The sequence below is a fragment of the Phascolarctos cinereus genome, unplaced genomic scaffold, assembly GCF_003287225.1.
Source record: "Phascolarctos cinereus isolate Bilbo 61053 unplaced genomic scaffold, phaCin_HiC Scaffold_8;HRSCAF=390, whole genome shotgun sequence".
NCBI classification, from domain to species: Eukaryota; Metazoa; Chordata; class Mammalia; order Diprotodontia; family Phascolarctidae; genus Phascolarctos; species Phascolarctos cinereus.
Window position 1 is genome coordinate 60,504,817 of NW_027556291.1, and position 17,883 is coordinate 60,522,699.

The following is a 17,883-nucleotide window of genomic DNA, read 5'->3' on the forward strand; positions in this document are numbered from 1 at the left end:
GAAGAATAAGGTATAAAAAGACTAGAAAGGTAGGAGGGGGTTAGATTACAAAGGGCTTTGAATGCCAAGTAGAGAATCCTGGGGGCAATAGGGAGACACTGGAGTATATTGAGCAGGGGGATGGCATGATTAGATTTGAATTTTAGGGAAATCTGTTTGATTTTGTCTCTTTTATCTCTTTATCTCTGAAGTTATCTCTTCCACATTGCAACTTTCCCTATTGCAGTTTCGACATATTGTGGGTCAGCATAAGAAATTAAATGGGAACTTTGGGGGGAGTTTGGTGGAAGCCACAGACAATGCGCAAAGGCCAGGAGATGGCACAGAAAAAGTTTAGAAACTCAGAAATGCATATGGTATTGTATAGTATCAACATATTTTGTCTTTGAATACCATAATAATTCAGACTTCTTCTCTGGTACAAAGGGAAGGCCAAAAACTTACCCAGATATACACAGGCACCATTCCCCGAGTTCCTGAGATGTGGAAAGGATAACTGTAGTGGCTGATTGGAGGATGGGGAGAGACTTGAAGCAGGCAGACTCACCAGAAACCTCTTGCAATAGTCCAGGTTATAAAACTTATTCTTACTCCACAAGAACTTTGATGTCTTTCAATAATGTCTTCCTTTAAAAGATATTTATAACTCGAGACCTTTGTCAGTATTAGGGTAGTTGGAGGAAAAAAGTTATATGTATGTATAGATAGATAGATAGATAGATAGATAGATAGATGGAGGGCACAGGGTGAGTTGAAGATTAAGGAGTCATATCTGGAGAATAAAATTAAGGGGTGAGAGAAGATGATACTCGGAGAAGAAGAAAGGGAGAGGTAGAATGGGGTAAATTAGCTCACAAAAAAACCAGAAAAGTCTCTTACAGTGGAGGGGAAATGGGGGAAGTGAGAGGGAATGAGTGAATCTTATTCTCATAGGATTTGGCTTAAGGAGGCAACAACATACACATTCAATTGGGTATGGAAATCTGTCTTACCCTACAGGAAAATAGGGGGAGAAGGGGACAAGAGAGCAGGGGGATGAGAGAGAGGAGGGCAGATTGGGAAAGGGGTAATCAGAAGGAAGTACTTCTGAGGAGGGACAGGGTCAAAAGAAAGAATAGAATAAATGGGAGGGCAGGATAGGATTAAGGGAAATAGAGTTAGTTTTTCACAACATGTCTACTATGGAAGTGTTTTATATAACTGCACATGTATAACCTATATTGAGTTGCTTGCCTTTTCAATGAGGGTGGGTGGGGAGGGAGGAAGGGAGAAAATTTGAAACCTAAAGTTTTAAAAACATATGTTTAAAAAAAATGTTTTCACATGTTACTGGGAAATAAGAAATACAGGAAATGGGGTATAGAAGTCTATCCTGCCCTACAGGAAAATAGAAGGGGAAGGGGATAAGAGAAGGGGGGAGAGATAGAAGAGAAGACAGACTAGGTGAAGGGATATTCAGAATGCATGCCATCTTGGGGTGGGGGGAGGGGGGAGATGGGGTGAAAATTTGGAACTCAAAAACTTGTGGAAGTGAATGTTGAAAACTAAAATCAAATAAATTTATATTAAAAAATATTATCTTCCTTTATACTGTGGTCATTGTGTATATTGTTATTTTGATTCAATTGATACATCTTCCCAAGTTTCTTTGAAATCCTCCGAGTGGTCATTTCTTGCATCATAATAATACTTTATTACATTCACATGAGATACAACATAGCATCAAAGATGGCAACTTGGCTTTGGAGTCAGGAAGACCTGGTTTCACATTTGACACACATTAGCTACGTGACCTTAGGCAAGCATCACAGGCTCTCAGTGTCCCAGGCAGCTCTGCCAAGATTCGGAGTGTCAGAGAAGGTGCTGACCTGTACTGGTGGAGGGAGTTTCCTCATCTGGGAATCCTCTGTACCAATGAAATCCTAAGTCCAGTTCCTATCTGACCCCTGTATCCATATACCACAATTGGTTCAACCATTCCCCAATCGATGGATGCCTACTTTGTTTCCAGTTTTTTGCTATCACTGCTATGGCTCATTGTTATCCTTTGTCCTTGAAGAAGACCAAAATGATATCACTATGTTAGAGTCGAGTTCCAATGCATCTGACTGTAGCTGATCAGACCAATATGAGTTCAGAGTGCTCTACTATAGGTTGGGCACAAATAGTCCATGTGAACATTTGGGGTGGATTCTCTAAATTTGCACATCTTGTGTTTCTTCGGAGCTACTTCAATTTTGCTTTGCTCATAGAACACAGTGCCTTCTTTGATGCAGGCACGCCATGCTGGGCGGTCCTGCGCCAGTGTCTCCCACAATCAATTCCAAAGTTCTTAAGAGAGACCTTGAGAGTGTCCTTGTATGGCTTCTTCTGACCACCATGCGAGTACTTACCCTCCGTGAGTTCTCCATAAAATAGTCTTTTAGGTAAACATACTTCTGGCATTCAAACAACATGGCCAGTTTATCATAGTTGTGTTCTCTGCAGTAGAGTTTGAATGCATGGCAGTTTAGTTTGAGAAAGGACCTTAGTGTCCAGTACCTTATCTTTCCAGGTGATCTTCAGAATCTTCCTAAGAATTCAGATGAAAGAGATTCAGTTTCCTTGCATGGTGCTGTAAGTGGAACCATCAGTTACTGCAAATGGAAAAGTTTTGAATGCTGTGGATAAGTTCACTTACTTTGGTAGTGCACTTTCCAGGGATGTATGTATTGATAATGAGGTTGATGCATGCATCACCAGAGCTAGCTCAGTGTTTGGGAGGCTCCAAAGGAAAGTGTGGGAGAGAACAGCTATTAGACTAACTACCAAGCTGAAGGTCTACAGAGTCGTGCTGACCTCATTGTTGTATGCCTGGGAAACCAGGATCACTGCTATAAATATTTACATATATATGGAACCCTTTCATCTTTCAAGTAAGTTTTTCATAAACACATTATGTAAAGACAAAAGGTTACAAAAGCAAAAGAAAATGAAAATGAGGTCCCCAATTTGGGATAAGGTTTCCATTCTTCCGTCTCAGTGACAGTAGCTATCAGAATAGATTCCAAATGAAAGCAATTTTTAGGTGTTTTTTTTTCATACAGTTGAAATAGCTTATAAAGAAACTCTTTGTTCTTCCTCTGGCCAAATTGTCCCAGCCTGTGTGTCTCCTTTCTGGAGATTGAAGGGTGAGCGCCTCAAAGAAGTCTCACCCCTCTAAAAATCATCCAGGGCCTAGGATGCCCCCCCACTCCCCTGATCATCAGACAAGACCAGGGACTCTCTATCCATCCTCCTAGTGCTTCTAAACCCTACACACCCAAACACAAGTCTAGGATTAGAAGTCCTTCCTGAGACCACACCCCCTCCCCTCCAGCCCCCAATAGACACCCTACAGGAGAAAATATATTCAACATAGGAATGAGCCCTGGGGTAGAGTTAACTTTGTTGAGGACTGGAGGATGAATAATTCAAACCTATCTCACTCCTCAATAATCAGACAGGTGTACCCCTCCTCACCCCCTTCCATTTCTTAATCAGGGATTCATAAATAAATCAATATTACCACTGCAACTGTGAAGGGAAGGGTGTGACAATAGTTGCCCCATGGCTCCATTGGGAATCCTCTTGTAGTGAGGGCTTGTGCCCCATATGTAGCATGGGAGTGTCATTGTCTGGTTTGAAAGGAAGCAGAATATCTAGCTGTGTGACCCTGGGCAAATCACTTAACCCCAATTGCCTAAAAAAAAAAGAAAAAAAGAAAGAAAGCAGAATAGACAACTCTAGCCTCTTTCTCCCCCAACCCTTCTCCAAGGTAGACCTTATTTCTTGCAAGGAAGAGAAGCAGGAAGTTGGGACCAGAGGCTGCTACTCTGTTCTCCCCACAGAGCAGGGGTACCAGGCTAGAATTATATCTATCTGCCTGCTCCCTTAAATATTATTAGTCTAAGGGATGTCATTTCCAGGTTCATTCTAACTACTGATTGCTGTTCATTATTGGGGGAAGAAGGACCTCAAGCTTTATATCCAAGGCTTGACTCCTTTCCCACCAAATACCAGTTCCACAATGAACACATAATAGCATTTAGCCAAGAAAATCCACTTATCCAAATCAGTAGCAAAACAGGAACCAGGCAAAGTACATATAGAAGAATATATACCAGATAATAAAGGGTGAAAGAGTTCTATTAAATAGGAGTGAAGTAACTCATCTCAACCAAGAAAGAAAGTCTTAGATCTCACCAAATGGGAAACTCCCCCAAGTCTCTACTGTAACAAGCTAGGGACAGGGACATGATGGAGACTGCCGGTTCCTCTCATGTCTTCCTGGAGCCTTTTCTTTTGGCAACATGAAATGATGTGGGCCTCATCCATCTTCTCTCTTAAGGTTGGAAGCTGGAAGCACCTGAAGTGACTGCAGAGCCCAAACTCCACCACACCCCTCAGGCAGGTGCAGGGGATGGACCTCTACCAATGAGAAAATAGTCTCATACCAATGGGCTTTGGGACTGGAGTTACATTATGATTCTGTGGCATTGGTTGGCCAGGTTCAAACTCCTTTTTCCCAGACACAACTCTCTCCTCCCTGTGTCAATTCTATTCTTCCTATATCCTTGTCACCCTCTACCCTACTCTTTCAATTCCATTCTTCCTATATCCCTGTCACTCTCTACCCTACTGTTCACAGGGCCCTTTGGAACTCACCAGTTCTATTGTTAATAAACTGTCATTGATATTAAACTTGTATCTACTTTTTAATTTAAATCTCTCCCCTCTATTGAATGTAAGCTCCTTCGAAGGCAGGGCCTGTTTCGTTTTTGCCTTTAGAGTCTTAGCATCTAGCATGAAATCGGCATTTAATAAATAATTGTTGAATCGAATTAGGAAGGTACTATTTTTCAGAGATTGAGGTGTTGCTCCAATTGTCAAAACTTTCTTTTCTCCCTGGGGAGGAGCATTATATAGAATCCTATATCTACAGTTTGAAAGGACCTGAGAAGTTATATAGAGGGTTAGAACCCCCTCATTTGACAGAGGAGGAAATCAAGGCAGACAGAAGTGCAGTGAGTTGTCTAAGGTCATGCAGGTACTAAGTGCAGCTAGGAGGTGCAGTGGAAAGGACACTGAGCCTGAAATCAGGAAGACCTACGTTCAAATCCAGCCTCAGTCACTTACTAGCTATGTGACCCTGGACATGTCCTTTAGCCTCTGTCTGCCCCAGTTTTCTCATCTGTAAAATGGGGATAACTAATAGCACCTCCCTCGCAGCATTGTAAGAATGAGATGAAATAATATTTGTAAAGCACTTTGCAAACCTTCAAGCACAATATAAATGTTAGCCATTTTTGGTAAGTGGCAGAGCCAGGATTCAGACCAAGGTCTTTTGACTCCATATCCAAAACTCTTTTAACCAAGGCCAAGAATATTGAAGATATTCTTTGGGAAAGAATTCTGGGAAGATGGTGGAGTAGGTCAGAAAATTCCAAGTGCTCCAGATTTAGCACCTCAAAATAGCTCTTCAGGGTGAACATAGAGTAGTAAAAATAAATAAGAGTTGGGGCAGAGCAGTGATCTTCCCAGGACAACAGGAGAACAGAAGAAAAATCCCAAGACTGAGGTTTGGTCCCTATGAAGAGTAAACATCTCCAGTCTAGTTCTGCTGAAACAGCAAATGGAAACCCTAGGACTAGCTGGGTTGGGAGGTAGGCTTGGCCTCAGCCAGGAATTTTCACTTCCCAGACAATGTGGGGAGTCAGGAGTCTGAGCAGGGGAAGATTGAGGGAACCTCTGCTGATAAGGGATCAGGCCCAGCTATGCTGCTGAGACAAGGCCCTGGGCAAGAAGGAACCAGCACACACCTGGTGAGTGCAGAAGCAATGAGATGGGAACATAGCTGGCTGTGGACACTTACAGGAGGGTACAGTTCTTGGGTTCGGGTGCTGGACAGAGGGGAAAACTGAAGGAGGATCTGAGGCCAGAGGCACCATCCTCCATAACCCTGGACTAGAGGTGATTACAACAAGTTGCTATAAATAATTTTTTTGTTAAATGAGCAGGCAAAGGAGAAAGAACCCAACCATAGAAAATTACTTTGGGAACAGAGAAGACTGGGGTTCATCTTCAGAGGAGGATACTGAAGCAAAAAAAAGCCTTGCCTACCCCAAAGAGTAATGTCAAATGGTCATCTGCCCAACAAAGAATTCATAGAAGAACTTTAAAAAGAGTTTAAAAATCAAATGAGAGAGATTGAGGAAACTTTTTTTTTAAATATAAGAACAATCCAAGAAAAACAAGAAGATTATGAAAGAAAGTTAACCAACTGGAAAAGGAGATCCAGAATCTTAAGGAAGGAAATGACTCCTTGAAAATTAGAATTGGGGGGAGAAGAAGGGGGGGCGGAGCCAAGATGGCGGAGTGAAAGCAGTGACTTGCTTGAGCTCTCCTCCAAACCCCTCCAAATACTCATAAAAAATGGCTCTAAACAAATTCTGAAGCAGCAGAACCCACAAAAAGACAGAGTGAAACAAATTTCCAGCCCAACACAAACTGGTTGCTTGATCAGAAAGGTGTACCGCACCAGGCTGGGAGTGCAGCACAGCACGGCGTGGGCGTGCAGGCCACAGAGAACCTGGAGCAGGCCTCAGAGGACTGAATCTTGGGCCGCTGTGGAGGTTTCCAGACTCCTCAATCCACCAATGCCAAAGACAACTTAGAAGGTCAGTGGGAAAAGTCTGTTTCTGTCAGTGCTGAGACAGGAAGGTGGGGTTTCAGCTCCATTCCCCAAGAGCATGGCCCTGGCAGGGGGCAGCTGCTTCCTGAGCTTCTGGCCCACAGACTGAGGGGGAATCCAGTGGCTGATCAGAGAGGGATTGCAGGGATCTCTTTGCCAGTGCTGAGGCAGGAATCTCTTGCTTTGCCCGTGTTTGGATCTGGGTCATAGTTCTGGGCGGCGGTGCTGGGGTGAGGAGGAACGCTGGCTTGGTGGAGCTTGGAGTGGCTGTGGAGAGGAACCCTTCCTCACAGTTACAGGACAGAAAGGAATACTTGTGGTCACAGGCCAGGAAAGGAGTAAACACCTTGCCCCTTATCATACCACCTTGGAAGAACTGAAAATTTACAGGTCCCTACAAGTATCTCTGAAAACAGCTGTACAAACCCCTGAAGCTTGGGACAGTACATTCTCCACATTGGAAGCAGACTCTTACCTTAACAAAGAGTTTAAAACTCAAGTAATTGGCTGGGATCATGAGCAAGCAGCGCAAAAAGAGTCAGACTATATTATCTTACTTTGGTGAAAAAGAAGATCAAAATATACAACCAGAAGAAGACAACAAAGTCAAAGCCCCTACATCCAAAGCCTCCAAGAAAAATATGAATTGGTCCAAGGCCATGGAAGAGCTCAAAAATGATTTTGAGAAGCAAGTTAGAGAAGTAGAGGAAAAACTGAGAGTGATGCTAAAGGAGACCCAAAAAAATACTGAAGAAAATAACACCTTAAAAAAATAGCCTAACCCAAATGGCAAAAGAGGTCCAAAAAGCCAATGAGGAGAAAATGCCCTAAAAAGCAAAATTGGCCAATGGAAAAGGAAGTCCAAAAGCTTACTGAAGAAAATACTTCCTTAAAAATTAGAATAGAGCAATTGGAAGATAGTGACTTTATGAGAAATCACGACACAGTAGAACAAATCCAAAAGAATGAAAAATTAGAAAACAATGTGAAATATCTCATTGGAAAAACAACTGACCTGGAAAATAGATCCAGGAGAGAATTTAAAAATTATTGGACTATCTGAAAGCCATGAAAGCCAAAAAAAAAGAGCCTAGACATCATCTTTCAAGAAATTATCAAGGAAAACTGCCCTGATATAGTAGAACCAGAGGGCAAAATAGAAATGAAAGATCCACAGATCTCCTCCTGAAAGAGATCCCCAAAGGAAAACTCCTAGGAATATTGTAGCCAAATTCCAGAGTTCCCAGGTCAAGGAGAAAATATTACAAGCTGCCAGAAGGAAACAATTCAAGTACTGTGGAAACACAATCAGGATAACACAAGATTTAGCAGCTTCTACATTAAAGGACCGCAGGGCATGGAATATAATATTCCGGAGGGCAAAGGAGATAGGATTACAACCAAGAATCACCTACCCAGCAAAACTGAGTATAATCCTTCAGGGGAAAAAATGGTCATTCAGTGAAATAGAGGACTTTCAAGCATTCTTGATGAAAAGACCAGAGCTGAATAGAAAATTTGACTTTCAAATACAGGACTCAAGTGGAACATGAAGAGGTAAACAGGAAAGAGAAATCATAAGAGACTTATTAAGATTGAACTGTTTACATTCCTGCATGGAAAGATGATATTTATAACTCATGAGACCTTTGTCAGTATATGTAGGGATAGATAGATAGAGGGCACAGGGTGAGTTGAAGATTAAGGGGTCATATCTGGAGAATAAAATTAAGGGATGAGAGAGGATTATACTCAGAGAAGAAGAAAGGGAGAGGTAGAATGGGGTAAATTATCTCACAAAAAAAAAACAGAAAAGAAAAGTCTCTTACAGTGGAGGGGAAAGGGGAAGGTGAGAGGGAATGAGTGAATCTTATTCCCATAGGATTTGGCTTAAGGAGGGAATAACATACACATTCAATTCGGTATGGAAATCTGTCTTACCCTACAGGAAAATAGGGGGAGAAGGGGACAAGAGAGCAGGGGGATGATAGAGAGGAGGGCAGATTGGGAAAGGGGGTAATCAGAAGCAAATACTTCTGAGGAGGGACAGGGTCAAAAGAAAGAATAGAATAAATGGGAGGGCAGGATAGGATTAAGGGAAATAGAGTTAGTTTTTCACAACATGTCTACTATGGAAGTGTTTTGTATAACTGCACAGGTACAACCTATATTGAGTTGCTTGCCTTTTCAATGAGGGTGGGTGGGGAGGGAGGAAGGGAGAAAATTTGAAACCTAAAGTTTTAAAAACATATGCTTGAAAAAAATGTTTTCACATGGTACTGGGAAATAAGAAATACAGGAAATGGGGTATAGAAGTCTATCCTGCCCTACAGGAAAATAGAAGGGGAAGGGGATAAGAGAAGGGGAAAGATAGAAAAGAGGACAGACTAGGGGAAGGGATATTCAGAATGCATGCCATCTTGGGGTGGGGGGAGGGGGGAGATGGGGTGAAAATTTGGAACTCAAAAACTTGTGGGAATGAATGTTGAATACCAAAAATAAATAAATTTATATTAAAAAACAAAAAAAGAGGGGAGAAGAAGGAAGGATAGAATTTGGAACTCAAAACTTTCAAAAAATGTTTTAAAAATTGTTTTAATATGTAATTGAGAAAATTATCTATCATATTTTTAAATGACAACAAAATGAAGGTAATAATGCTAACCGAGGGTTGACATGATAATATATGTAACACACTTTGCAAAATGTGAAGCACTGTATAATGTCAACTATTATTATTATTGCTGCCTATATAAACTGGAGTGAGTCATTTCATCTCAAAAAAAAAAAGAAAAGAAAATTAGAATTGGGCAAGGAGAAGCCAGTGAAGTTATAAGAAACGAAGAAATAATAAAACAAAATATAAAGAATGAAAAAAAGAAGAAAATGTGAAACATCTCATAAGAAAAATAACTGATCTAGAGAACAGATCAAGAAAAGAAAACATAAGAATAACTGGACTGCTTAAAAGCTACAATCAAAAAAAGAATCTTGATATAATAATACAAGAAATAATTAAAGAAAATTGTCCTGAAGCATTAGAACAAGAGGGGAAAGTGGAAATAGAAAAAATACACCAATCACCACCTGAAAGAGATTTTATGAGGAAAACCTACAGGAATATCATAGCTAAATTCTGAAACCCCCAGCTCAAGGAGAAAATATTACGAGAAACAAGAAAAAAGCAATTCAATATGGAGGAGCCACAATTAGAATCACACAAGATCTAGCAGCAGCGACATTAAAAGACCACAGGTCTTAGAACACTATATATCAAAGAGCAAAAGACCTGGGGTTGTGGCTGAAAATATCATACCCAGGGGCAGCTAGGTGGTATAGTTGAGGGTCAGCTAGGTGGTACAGTGGATAGAACAATGGCCCTGGAGTCAGGAGGAGCTGAGTTCAAATCCAGCCTCAGACACATAACACTTACTACCTGTGTGACTCTGGGCAAGTCACTTGACCCCAACTGCCTTACAGGGGGGAAAAAAGTGAAAATATCATATCCAGCAAAGTTAAGCATAATCCTGAACGAAAAAATAAATGGCATTCAATGAATTGCCAGACTTTCAGGATTTTATTGCAAAAAGACCTGAACTTAATAGAAAATTTGACATATAAGACCCAAGAGAAATATAAGGTAAACTTCAAAGACTAATTATAAGGGATTCAATAAGGACAGACTGTTTACTTTTTATACATGGAAATGTAAACTGTATGTCTAAGATTGTAATTATTAATTGATTAGTTAAAAAAAAAAGATTGGGATAGAGCTGAGTATGATGTGATTCTAAAAAGTAATACCATCTAGGAAAAGGGAAAAAGAGTAAATATCTTACATAAATGAGGTGGGAGAGGAAGAATTGATACAGAGGAAATAGATGGGGGAGGAGGGCTGGTAGTTCTGGAACCCTATTCTCCTCAGGAATGAATTAGAGAGGGAACAATGCGTATAAAATTCAGAAAGAAAAAAGGCAAAGGGGATAGGGAGTGGGGAGAGGATAAGGAAGGGATTTTTAGAGGGAACCCTACTCACATCAGATCTGGGTTAAGAGAGAACAATATATACACTTAGAAGTGAATAAAAGTCTTCTAAATTTATGAAAAAAAGTAAGAGTGTGAGGGAAGAGGATAAGATGGGGTATAAAAGGGTGTCTAGATTAACGAGGTTAAGGGGAAGGGGTGTGTGGAAGAGGATAAGGGAGGGATCTTTGGAGGGGGGTAGGTTAAGTAACAGGAGGGCAAGGTAAGGCATAGAAGTAAAGTAGGGGAGTTGGGAGGGATAGGAAGTAAGAGATACATACAAACATAAAATAAAGATTAGGAGTAGAATTTATTAGAGAAAAAAAGCAGAGCTAGTAATCATGATCTCAGACAAAGTTAAAGATATCATCAAAAGAGAAAAATAGGGAAACTACACTATATGTCAGCCATATTAATCAATATTGTTTTAGACTAAAATAACTAAATAGTGTAAGGTTGGAATCTGGCTGTGGGATAGGAAATAACAAGTTGGGAGACTTAGAAAACTATGCAAAGACTTAGACTTATCAAGGAAGATGTTATCTACCCTCAGACAGAGGACAAATAAGTATAGTACAGTCTTACATAGATGCATATGAATGTATATATCTATATATGAGTATGACTATAGATATCTAAGTATATGTATGTTTATGTAACTATGTATGTGTATATGTGTGTTATATATGTTTGTGTATAGAGGTGTGGATATGTATGTGTATGTGTGTATATATGTATGTATGTATGTGTGTGTGTGTGTGTGTGTGTGTGTGTGTGTGTGTGTGTGTGTATCCTTGTTTAATTGTAGCCTTCTAGGAGGGGAGGGGCGGGGAGAGGAAGGGAGGGAAAAAAGAGCGAAGTAAAAAGTGCACAGCAGAGAACAAAAGAAAACTTACAAGGAAGCAAAGAAAAGATGGATAGCTCTGAATACAACATATAGTATTTATAGGCTTTCTTGAAATGGAAATTTATTGCTGTATATTTTGAGTCCTCTCATGTTCTGATGCGCACATGGCAATGCTCTTTTTTCTTTTCTTATTTTGTATTTAATTTTTAGTATTTAAGTTTATAAGTTTATGTTTCTTTTTCTTTTCTTATTTTGTATTTAAGTTTTGGTATTTAAGTTTATAAAGTCTATTTTCCTTTTCTTATTGTTTATTTATTTATTATTTAAGTTTAAAATACATTTAAAAATAAATAAAAGAAGATAACTTATCTTCACCATTCAGAGTATCAAATATCACTGGGGGGAAATAGGGCCCAACATGGTATAAGACTGCCAAGTTTTAAAAAATGCCTTTTCAGATCTGCCTAGACCTGTGATAACTGGGGAAAAAAACCAACTGCTCAACAATCAAAGGTATGTAAAAGGTTTCAGAAGGGGAGAAAATGTCATTCCAACTTAATGAAACTAAAACAAACCTGGACTACATTAGAAACTTGATGTCTCTCAAGTTTCATTTTATTTTTCAGATGAGCATACTTCTTTATGTCTATATGGTATATATGTTAGTATATATGTATACCTCTTTAGGGTACTAGCCAAGAAAATAGCAAAACTTCAGCATGGAGGAATAATTTCTGCCTCCAATCCTATGATCATTTCACTTTCACAAACCTCAGTTTCCCCCTCTGCAAAATGAGGGGAGTTATCTTCAGAGAGGGCCTCTGAGGTCCCTTCCAGCTCTGTTGCTGTTGTTCAGTTGTTCTCATTCATGTCCTACTCTTTGTGTCCCCTTTTGGGGTTTTCGTGGCAAAGATATTAGACTGGTTCGCCATTTCCCTCTCCAGTATGTTCCCATTTTACAAATGAGGAACTAAGGCTAATAGGGGTTAAGTGACTTGCCCAGGGTCACACAGCTAGTATCTGAGGCTGGATTTGAACTTAGCTCTTCCTGGCTCCAGGCCACCGTGCCACCTAGCTACTCTAGATCTGATATTATGTTCCAATGAGGAAGAGAGATTTGAAAGAGTTGACATTTTAGGATAAAAGTGATCTGTTCAATTCAGAGTTAAGGAGACTTATAATTACTGACCCCTTTGAAGAGGCAGTTTAGATGGTATAAAGGATGCTTGAGTAAGACCTGAATTAAAATCTTGGCTCTACTACTTAATGACTTGTATGACTTTGGGCAAGTTAACTTTTTCTGGGTCTCAGTTTCCTTGTCTGTAAATTGTGGGAGTTGAATGAACTCCATGGTCTCCAGGGTCCCTCCTATGTCTATGATCTTACGAGTAGTGTTGCATTTAAAAATCAAACCTATTTAGATTAGAGGGCAGAATTATTTCCCCCTCCTAATAGAAGCTACTTTAAATTTAGCTTCAGTGTTTGGTCCCTTTCTAATAAAGGGAGGCGATTCTAGCTATCAAATGGCAGACTGAAATGGGAGTCAGGAAACCATGGTTCTGTTGCTCTGGTGGTCTCGAGAGACCCTGTCAAGCTATGTTGTCAGAACACCTGAATTCAAATTCTGGCTTTGCAGTGTACCACCTATGTGACTTTGAACAAATCACTTTTCCTCTCTGGGTCTCAGTTTCCACCTCTGTAAAATGAAAGAGTTGGACTTGATGGCCTCTGAGGGCCCTCCTAGGTCTAGATCTGGGATCCTATGTGTGACCTTGGGCAATTCACTTTCTTTCTCTGGGCCTCAGTTTCTTCATTTGTAAAATAAAGGCATTATACTAGATAGCTTCTGAGGTCTCTTTCAACTCTAGATTTATAATCTTTTTCTGTTCTGCAACCTTCCTGATGAGGAAAGGGGCTATCTTGGTTTTAACCTACCTTTCCAGACTTATTATACATCACTCCTGTTCACCCATGCCAAACAGGCATCCTATCAAAACATAGCACTCTTGGTTTTCATGTCTTTTCACAGACTGTCTCTCTTTCCTGGAAGGTACTGCTTCTAACTTTAGAATCTCAAGGTTCCTTCCCCGCAAATTACCTTGTTTAACAATCTCACCAGGATATGTCCCCAAATGCTAGCTAAGGTTCTAAGGTTAACTCATAACCCTATAGTTAGGTGAGGTGGCTTACCTAGAGACTGAGCCCCAAAGCCCATTGGTATGGGACTCTCTCCTCTTTGGCAAACACTGATTATTCAACACCCTGCACCTGTGTGAGGGGTGGACCAGAGTTGGTGGGAGAGGAAGAGAAGAAAGATCTGTTCTCTTCAGTCTTTTCAGGTTCTTCTGGCTTCCAGCTTTTAGAGAGAAGGTGAACCATTCCAACCTTTCTTCACGGACATGAAGGAAGAAAGACTGGGAAAAAGCTGCCATGTAGAGCTTTGATCATGTCCTTATTCTCAGCTTGCTACAGGGAAGATTTCAGGGAATTTTTCTCTTTGGGTGAGATCCTGGACTCTCTTTCTCTCAGTTGAGTTACCTTACTCTCAAAGAGAGGGCTCAATCAGTCTGTATTGTGTGGTATATATTCTCCTATGTCTACTTTCTCTCATTCCTGTTTTGCTATCAACTTGGGTTTCTTTGCTATTTGCTATATGTGTTCATTGTGGAACTGGTTCATTGGTGGGAAAGAAATCAAACCTTGAATATAAAGCTTGGGCCCCTCCCTTTCCCTCCATTAATTTTTAAAAAATGTTTTTTATCGATGTATTTTGTTTTAACATTACAGTTACAGATTACTTCTACTTCATGAGAGGTCTCTTTGAACAAATTAAAGCAATTAAGTAAAACAAACAATGACCACAGCTGAAAGTGCATGCAACATTTCCCATCTGTAACATCCCACCACCTCTTAAAAAAAAAACACATCTCTTTTCTCTTCCCCCCGCGCCCCCTTCTACCCCACTGGGAAAAAAGGAAAAGATAAACAAATTTCTTATAACAAATGTGCATTATTCAGCAAAACAAATTCCCTCAATGGCTGTATACAAAAATGTATGTGTCTCATTCGGTGACTAAATCCATTACCTCTCTATAATGGATATTTCTTTCTTCATTGTTCCTTTGGAATCATTGTATTGATTATATTTCTTACAGCTTTCAAAGTTGTTTGTTATGTGTTGTTATTTTATAATTTCTCATCTTTTAAAAAAGAGAAGGTTTTATTAATGCTTTTTTGTTTCCATACACATTCATTTCTAGGTTTCCCCAGAATTGAAACTTCATTGTACCACAGAAAAACAATTACACAAAAAACAACCTACCCAGTGCATCTGACAATATATCCTATTTTTTCCAAACATTTAAAAAAAATATTATTATTTATTTTTAACAATTTTTTTTTTTTACATTTTGAGTTACATACATAACTTCTTTTGGCTATTGAGAAGGCAAACAATATGATATCAATTATACATATGGAAACGTGCAAAACATATTTCTATATTAGCCATGTTTTAAAAAAAAAGGCAAGAAAAATAAAGTGCCTTTTCTCCATTAATAAATAGCGATCAGGAGTTTAACTTGAACCTTAAAGTTATTACATCCTCTAGATTACTAATATCTAAGGGAACAGATAGCTATAATTCCAGTGCAGTATCCCCTCTCTCTGAGGAAAGCAGAGAGGCCAAGCCTCTGGCTTCAATCTCCTGCTTCCTCTCCTGGTAGGAATTAAAGTCTCCCTTGGAGAAGGGTTGAGGAAGGCAGTGTCTATTCTTACCTCCCTGCAGGTCTCACACAACACCCCTTGTTCAGTCCGTTAATGATCAGCTTGGACTTCTGGCTGTGATGGCTGACTAAACACTCCCACTCCTATTCCAGCAAAACCCTGAAATTTGTACCAGACTGCATAATGATCAAGAAATCCAGTGAGAAACTATAGTGACTTTTTTCACCCCAGAATGATACAAAAAAGTCAACTGGAAGCCAACCAGAAACAAGAAAGGAGCCCCCAGCAAAGGCAAAGGAGCAAGCCAGCAAAAGCCCAGAAGGACCAGATGAGCCAGACTGTGTAGCGTGAAGGGCTCTGTGTCCAAAGGCAGGAGAGTGGGGAGCTGTCCCCCAAAAAGCCCCAGGGACGTTGGAAACTGGATCATGGAAGCCCTAGGGAGTGCCAGTGATCAGTGTGGGGAAGCAACACTGAAACCAGGACAACCTAGGTGCCCTAAGGTCCTCGGTACTCTGTCATAAGACACCAGAACAGAGTGTGAAGATACAGTTCTCTGAATCTCAAAGATCCAGGGAGAACTAACCCTGGGAGGTGAAGGTCAGGACAGGAACCCAAGTGATTCAGGGTCAGGCCAAGCAGGGCTGACCACCACACCCAAACTGCAACAGGAGGCAGAGCATGGCCCTGGCACAAAGCCCCAATTCAGGAACTAAAGCTGTGTAGGGGGCACTGACCAGTATAAAAAATTACCTAAGAATGGCGGCAGGTAGGTGGTGCAGTGAATAGAGCACCAGCCCTGAAGTCAGGAGGACCTGAGGTCAAATCCAACCTCAGACCAAACACCTGACACTTTTACTAGCTTTGTGACCTTGGGCAAGTCACTTAACCCCAATTGCCTAAAAATAAAAAAATAATAATAATAAAAATTACCTAGGAATGACCAGAAATCCAGCCTAGAAGAAGACAGTAGCTTTGTTACAACTGTAAGCAGAGACTCAAAAGGAAAAATGAATTTTCCATCAGGACTACATTAATATCTACAAGAAATGAAACAAGAGCTAAAAATGTTAAATAAAACAGAGGACCCTGGGGTGGGATGGGGGAAATTGGCTTTGGTCTGAGATTTTGAAGAGAGGAAACTGAGGGAAGAGTAGGAGGATGACACAACCATAGAAAGGAGGAAGAAGGGAATAAAACTCACTATTTCTCATAATTGGGGGGGCAAGAAGAAGAGCATATAAACATGGAAGAAGGAAGGGGTGGAGCAGATATCAGGTGACCTATATTGTTATCTGACCCAGATAAAGGAAGATTAAATGCATATATGGAGTTTGGTGTGAAAATATATCAAACTTGACTGCAAAACAAGCTAGAGGATGAAGAAGAAAGTTAGTTAGGGGGATATTACCAGGGAAGGAATGGTCCCAAGCAAAACAAACTTCCTGATCCTGAAGAGTTGGGTTAAAAAGGGGGAGAGGGACAAAAGAAAAGAACCAGAATCCGGGGGGGGGCCTTAGATGGCCTCTTGGACAACTGAAGGATGGCTGAACAAATTGTGATGTGAATGTAATTGAATATTATTGCACTGTGAGAAATGACAAAAGAGATGATTTCAGAGAATCCTGAGTAACAGGAACTGATTCAGAATGAAGTGAGCAGAACCAGGAGAACAATTTATACAAAGACAATGGCATCGTAAAGAAAATCAGCCTCAAAAGACTTAAGAACTCACTGCAATGGCCGGCCATGTCTGATTTCTCACAAGGGAGGGGAGGTTTGGGAGACAGGAAGAAGTGGGGTTAGCAACAGTGACACTAAAAATGAGGGATATTCAAACCTATTTTTAAAGGCACAGAAGAGAGTAGATTTAAGGAAGCACAGACAAGCAGGACAGTTTTGAAAGAAAAGTATGGAAGTTCATCTTTTTAAAAAGTGGCATGAAGTAAAGATTTGTGGTTTCATATAACAATCCTCTTTTTATGTTGTTATGTATATGGAAATGCTCTTTTTTTGGTGTTTAAGTTCAGAATTTTAAAAAAAAAAAGATTTAACTAACTCTTAGTTACTCAACTGGCATTACTCAAATGGGATAACCAGAAGAGTAGATACAAAACATTCACCAATAATCTTGAGGCACACTCTTCCAGAAACACACTCAGGAGTCATGGGAAGAGTGGGCTCAGACTAAGAACATGCCAGTAGTGAGTCACAAATGTGGCAAAGACACCTCACAACTCACAGTGCTGCAGGCCTTGGAAATCCTTCTTTATATCTTAGAATCCTCTGGGTTCCCTGGTCTGCTTTTCTTCATAACCTGAATCCCATGGGGGTGAGGGAGTATCACACTCCTTGATACTGCCTCCTCCCTCAGGAGACTTGTCATTCTGTATCTTGGTCTCTTTGGGGTGCTGTCTTTCCTCCCAACCAGATATGGTGACTCTTACTGGTCGGTGGCTCTGCTTTAAAGCTATATGGCCAAAGTGGGAGGTGGAGAAGAGAGAAAGGTCTTCCTTCCCCTTATGGGGTTTTTTCTTACACAAGGTGGTTTTGACTACTTTGGATTTCTCAGGGAGTA